This window comes from Dasypus novemcinctus, chromosome 2 (assembly GCF_030445035.2).
Source record: "Dasypus novemcinctus isolate mDasNov1 chromosome 2, mDasNov1.1.hap2, whole genome shotgun sequence".
NCBI classification, from domain to species: Eukaryota; Metazoa; Chordata; class Mammalia; order Cingulata; family Dasypodidae; genus Dasypus; species Dasypus novemcinctus.
Window position 1 is genome coordinate 150,165,140 of NC_080674.1, and position 6,773 is coordinate 150,171,912.

Below are 6,773 nucleotides of genomic sequence, written 5' to 3' on the forward strand. Positions count from 1 at the left end.
GCGGCTGACTCAGCGGGGCCGCTGCCGACGCCGGGATCTGCTCGGGCGCGAACCCGGGTCGAGGGCCCGCCCACCCTCTCGACTCAGTGAGAGGTGAAAGATGGTGGAAGACACCCGTTCGGTGGCGATGGGGGTTGGAGATGGGTTTTGTGGGGTAGGAGGGAGACTTGGGTGTGCACGGTCGCTCCCAGGGACGCGGCCCCCGGGACGCAGCCCCAGACCCCCGCCGGGGTCCTTTTCATTGCCCCTACGGTAGGGGCGGGGCGAGGAGGAGGGCGAGTGGGAGCGCAGCCTCCAGCCTCCCAGGGTTGGGCCGGGCTCTGCTTTCAGTTTCTCTGTTGTTTAGATGTTATCTATTTACCCATGGCAACTTTTTTGTTTTAAATATAATTCGATTATTTTGTGCCTTTTAAAAAAAGATCACCTAACCTCCCCACCCTCCGAGGTAGCCATTGCTAACAGTTTAGAGTACCCTCTAAGTTGTTTAGCTATGACTATACTTAAATTATTATTTTGCAGAAATGGAACTACACACACAGTTTAATAGGGGCCAGGTACTTAAACTTCATTATTTCAGTCAATCTTTATTAACAGCCCCATGAGATAGGTCTACCATTACTCTTTTATAGGTGAGGAAACGAGTTTAGAGAGAGAAATTCACTTCCCCAGGGTCACAAGAGCTTCCCAGGGGGAACTGAATCCAGGGGATCTAAAGTCCATGCTTCTTTTGGGGAGGAGGGGATTTTATAATTTATTAAGATTGGTAACCATAACACAAGTTATTTTCATGATAAAGACAACTTCTTAGAATGGCAAGCTGTTGATAATTTTCTCTATTCTGCTTATGAAACCCTATTAGTACTTTTGAGGACGGAAGCTATGCTTTTTTTGCCTTCTTCACAGAATTAAGCATACCACCTGCAGGTAGTAGGCACTTAACATGATTATTAAATCAATGATTAAACTCTTCGAAGTAGCAAAATATATGCATTCTATTTTGCCCTAGTCAGCTCTCTTAAAGCCTGCTTCATGTCCCTGTTCTTGAGGCTATAGATGAAAGGATTCAGCATGGGATCACCATGGGTATAAATGACAATAACCACACAGTCCTTTGTCATTGAGTAGGTGGAAGAGAGGCAAATGTACACCAAGATGGCAGTTCCATAGTATAGTGCCACAACTGTGACATAGGTGTCATCAGAAACACCTTCCATTATATAGGGTTTTGCCAAGAGCTTTTCATGCCCATGATTTCATATGATCCCTCTCAATAGCCAGATATGATCATTGCCATTTTATAAACACGGAAATGGGGGCTCAGAAGGGTACAGAGATTTGCAGCATATGTTCTCACGGTACTGGACCATTCTGGACCGTGGACACTCCAGGGAGCAGTGGGGAGACCTCCTGAGTTGGCTTAGGCCTCCTTCAGCAGCTGGCCCAGGAAATCTGGCTTCCTGCCTAGGATGACAGGACCTTCTTCAGGCAGCTGGGTGGCCACATTCCCCAGACCCCATACTCTGCTCACTGTATACATTCCCAGGGGCTCACCCCTCCCCAGCTGCAGCTCCAGCCCAGCTTGATAAGGGTCTGCTTCCCCTGGTGAGACCCTGGTTAGGCTCACGGGCAGAATTGATGCCTTCACAGTCTGCTCGCCATGCTCTCTAGTTTTAACCCTTTGCCCTCTTTGTGCTCCTCCCACTCTGTGCCCGTGTTTACCTGTTTCCAGCACCTAGCCTGTCAGCTTCGTCTTCTGACTAAAGTTTGCTGATGAAAAGAATTCTGAGTTCATTCGTACAATGGAACACTGCAGCTCTTCTAGTAGACATCTTTTTTGTATCCTCCAATATGCCCTTCCTTTGCACATACAACCCACCCGCATGCCCAATAATCCTGCATAGTCCATGTGGTTCATTCCTGGCACTACGCTTCTGAGCTAGGGCCTCACCAATTAGAGAATTCTCATACCCCCGACTGTGACTGGTTCAGGGCTGGACAGGTGTGGAAGACGCTGTTGACCAGCTGAACCCAACAGCCATTCGTTCATAAGCCCCCTTCTCCCTTGCTATTTCCTGTCGTAGGAGCTGGAAAACCAAATACTCTCTCAACTTCTCTCCCAGCTAGGTGGCGGTCAGGTAACCTAGTTCAGACCAGTGCGATAAAGGGTGGCTTCTGGGAACATAATTTACTTCTGAGGAAAGATTCATGCTTAAGAAACAATCTGGCTATCTCCGTCCCTTTCATTTTTGCCTTGAAGGCAAATGTGATGCCTGGAGGGGAGGCAGCCCTACTCTGACCATGAGATAACAAGCTTAAGAATGGAGTGAAGTCTAGAAAGAACTTGAGTCGGGGATACTTGACCAGCCCTGGGACTGTTTCTAGACTTCTCATGAGTAATTAATAGATGCCCTTATGGTTTAGGCTTCAATCCACTGTTAGCAGAGTCTTCTTTGACTTGAAATTAAAAACATGACTCACTGTTAGAGATGCCTCCGGTCCTCCTCAGGGTTTACGCTGGGTTTCATTTTTGAAGGGGGAAGTGGGAGATAGACTTCTCCTGAGATCTTTTCCCCCCTGGGTATGTGTGTGCGTGTTAATCATTTTAAGTCTTAGGATCATATCATTTACAAACTTGTCCTAATGGTCTGTCGCCTCTACTTTAATCCCTATAATAAATTGGCAAAAGCACCATGTATTAGTTTGCCACTGGGCTGCAGATGCAAAATACCAGAAATGTGTTGGCTTTTATAAAGGGTATTTATTTGGGGTAAAAGCTTACAGTTCCAAAGCTGTTAAAAGTCCAACTCAAGGAACCATAAGAGGTGCTTTCTCACCCAAGTCAGCTGCCACGTGTTGAAGCAAGACGTCAGGCAGTGTCCGCCTGGGCTCTGCTTTCCCCTCCGGGCTGTTCTGTCTTCCGAAGCTCAGCTGTGGGCAACCAGGCACAGGGCTTGTCTCTTACTGTGCCTTCTCTCTTGGGCTCACTATTCCACTTTCTTCCCGATTTCACCTACAACTCTTAGGCACAAGACACATCTCTCCCTGGGTGCCTCGGCTCTGTGAGCCTCTCTTCTCACTTACGTGGCGGCATAAAAAATGGTGGCGCTCTCTTTTCCATGTCTCTGGTTTTCATCAGACCCAGCAACCGGGTGGAGACTCAACCTGAGTTACGCCTCACTGAGGTAGTCCCATTGAAAAGATCTCACACCCAAAGGAGTGGACCAGCCTACAAACACAATCTTTTTCTTTTTGGGATTCATAAATATTATTTTATTTTTTGAGGTACCAGGGGCTCGGGATTGAACCTGGGAAGTTGTATGTGGGGAGCCAGCATTCAACCACTGAGCCACATCGGCTCCCCTAGGTTGGTTTTTTCATTTGTTTTGCTTGTTTGTTTTTATTTTTTTATTAGGAGACAGCTGAACCTGGGACCTCCCATGTGGGAAGCAGGGGCTCAACTGCTTGAGCCATATCTGCTCCCCTCATAAAATATTTTTAAACTGCCACTCACCATTACCAACCACACATAGAGAGTAACTACAATTTTATGGGGTTTTGAGTAGCAGTTTAAAGACAACCCTGAATTACAATTTAGTCTTAGATAGTAAAGAATTTAGAAGCAGATTTAAACTTGCTGCTCTATCTCGTCACACTGACATTTTTTAAAAAGATTTTTTATTTATTTCTCCCTCCCCCCCCCCATTGTCTGCTCTCTGTGTCCATTCACTGTGTGTTCTTCTGTGTCCGCTTGTATTCTCATCAGGCGGCATTGGGGATCTGTGTCTCTTTTTGTTGTGTCATCTTGCTGCATCAGCTCTCTGTGTGTGTGGCACCACTTCTGGGCGGGAGGTTTCGTGTGGGGCAGCTCTCCTTGCACAGGGGCCACTCCTTGCACAGGGGATACTTTTATGTGGGGGCATCCCTGCGTGGGCTGGCTCTCCTTGCGCGCATCAGCACTGCACGTGGGCCAGCTCACCACACAAGCCAGGAGGTCCTGAGTATCAAACCCTTGGACCTCCTATATGGTAGGTGGATGCTCTATCTGTTGAGCCACATCCACTTCCCCACACTGACTTTTTTTTTTTTAAGATTTATTTTTTATTTATTTCTCTCCCCCCCCCCCAGTTGTCTTCTCTCTGTGTCCATTCACTGTGCGTTCTTCTGTGACCGCTTCTATCCTTATTAGCAGCACCGGGAATCTGTGTTTCTTTTTGTTGTGTCATTTTGCTGTGTCAGCTCTCTGTGTGTGCGGTGCCATTCTTGGGCAGGCTGCGCTTTCTTTTGCGCTGGGCGGCTCTCCTTACGGGGCACACTCCTTGCATGTGAGGCTCCCCTACGTGGGGGACACCCCGGTGTGGCAGGGTACTCCGTGCATGCATCAGCGCTGTACATGGGCCAGCTCGGGTCAAGGAGGCCTGGGCTTTGAACCACAGACCTCCCATGTGGTAGATGAACCACAGACCTCCCATTGGGCCAAGTCCGCTTCCCCACACTGACATTTTAAAGCACCCAACCTTATAGAACATCTCTAAAATGTGAGAAGGGTTCAGCATTCTTTACTTAGTATTATACACAAGCCACACCAAAATGCCTTTTGTTCATTAAAAGGCAACATTTCAGATACAGGGAATTTTAAAGAGCGACATAGTTAAGACCCGAAAGATAAGTGGACATAGCTACCTCATTTTCAGCACCTGCCTTTAAACAGGCTGATGAACACCAGTCGAAACACAGGTGAGTTCTCAATAGTGATAACATTTGCTGAACCAGAATTACTATCAACATTTAAAAAGTCTTAAACTCAGAACTGCCTAACAGAAATATCCTATCTGCCATTCATGATCTGAATTCTGGTGTATGAGATCAATTTAAATAAAGTACATGTAAAAAAGTCACAAGACATTTCTGTTTTGTAATAAATGATGCAGTGACCAAGTCTTACTAGCTTTTTTGAGATAAGCTATCAAAGTCTGTTCATTCTGCCTTCCTAATGCCAGCAAAGATAAATTTTGTTCCAGGGAAGTATTTCTTGGGATTCTCCAAATACTCCATCAGTGTCTCCTCTCCCAGGTGGCGCTTTGCTCTCATTGGTGTCTGTGGAGGAGAATCCAGGGACCTGACCTGTCCTCCGGGCAGATCCGGCCCAGTTTTGTGCCTGCCTCTCTTTTTTCCACAGTGTGCACTGGGCACACTTCTCAACAAAAATCTTCTGCCCTTCTCGACATCACCCACTTTGAACTCACTCCTCATGCACGACACTAAGGTCCCTGCTCAGAAGGCAGACGTCCCACTCTTTCTACTGTTATTTTGAGTTGTAAAACCCAAGAAAGCATGGAACTGTCAGTAAGATAAGCAGAACCAAGAGAAGAAGATGGATACAGAGCCTGTGACTTCACTTGGGTCCCCTGAACCCAGCCTAAATCCTTTTCGATTTCCCAGTTGAGTGAATGAATGAGAAAATACATAAATATCACCCCCCCCCCCCGCCCCCAAAGCTCGTTACACTTTATTCAATGAGTTATTTAAAAAGTCAAAAAGAATTTGGGGGATCTTTTCTTCAGAATTAAAATATAATTTTAATGCTTCAAATAAATAGGGGATTCTCTCAACTGTGTTAAAGAGAGCCAGTGGCTTTTTGAATGCAAGAGAAATGAAGAATATTGGATGCCAACAAAACCACAAAAATCTTACATTACTCAGTTCAGAAGAGAATAAATGCTGAAGTAGAATAGTTTCATGCAAGTACCTCAGTGCTAACAGGACAGCAGCTGCTGTTTGAGAAGCATTATGCAGACTATGGCAGGGCAGCTAGCACCTTCCATAGCATCATTCATGCCTGCCTTCGACTTTGAATAAACATTGCACTTTTATACAAACATCCACTAAAAGTTGCATTTGTAAACATTTTCTCCTTAACTACCAGCTCAATAAGAGAGTCTGCAAAAATTTGCTTTTGTATCTGAAGTCTCATTTGGAAGAGATTTTATTCTCAATAGCCTTATAAGCAAGCCTTTAACCAAAGAATATTGCACAAAGGAAAAATTATTTCTGCATTGTGACTGCTTGCATCCATTGGCTATGCCATAAAAAGGAGAGATGTTTAGATCTTTGATGATCTGTGTAATAATAAATGGAGCTATTACAATTTTTATTAGATTTCATCCTAGCATTTGGAAATTTGCTTGCAATTTTGGAACCAGAAAATAGTCCTGGCAGCAGTATGTTCAGTCATTTGATTTGAAAGACTGTTATGGCCCAACTGGGCTTGCTACCCAGTGCTACCCAGCTCAATCCCATGACACCAGGATTTCAAGAAAAGAGTGTATTGCAAGGCCAGCCCAGCAAGGAGACAGTAGGCATGCCTCAGGTCTGTTTCCCCCAACTGGAAAAGTTTGAGGCATTTATGAAGTTTTGGGTAGGCGGGTCTAAGGGAAAGGTTTAGGATGCGGCAGGGTGAGTGGATTAAGGGGTAGGCTTAAGTGGAGCATGCTCAGTTTGAGATCATGCTGCTTCACAGTCACGTGTTCAAAAATGGCAGCTTAGCATGATCAGTGGGTGTGATTTTACTAGTGTAATTATTATATAAGGGCTTCTCCTGACGGCACATGCTGTTGTGGCTAGAGCTGGCCAGTACCGGCTTTAGCAGGTGCTGCAAAAGGAGAAGAAACAGTCACTTGTCTTTGGAACAGCAAGCTTCTTATGAATACACATGAGGAGGTGAGGGTTCAAAACAAAGGAAATGGAAACTTCTGCAAGTCAGTAAGGGAGGGGCC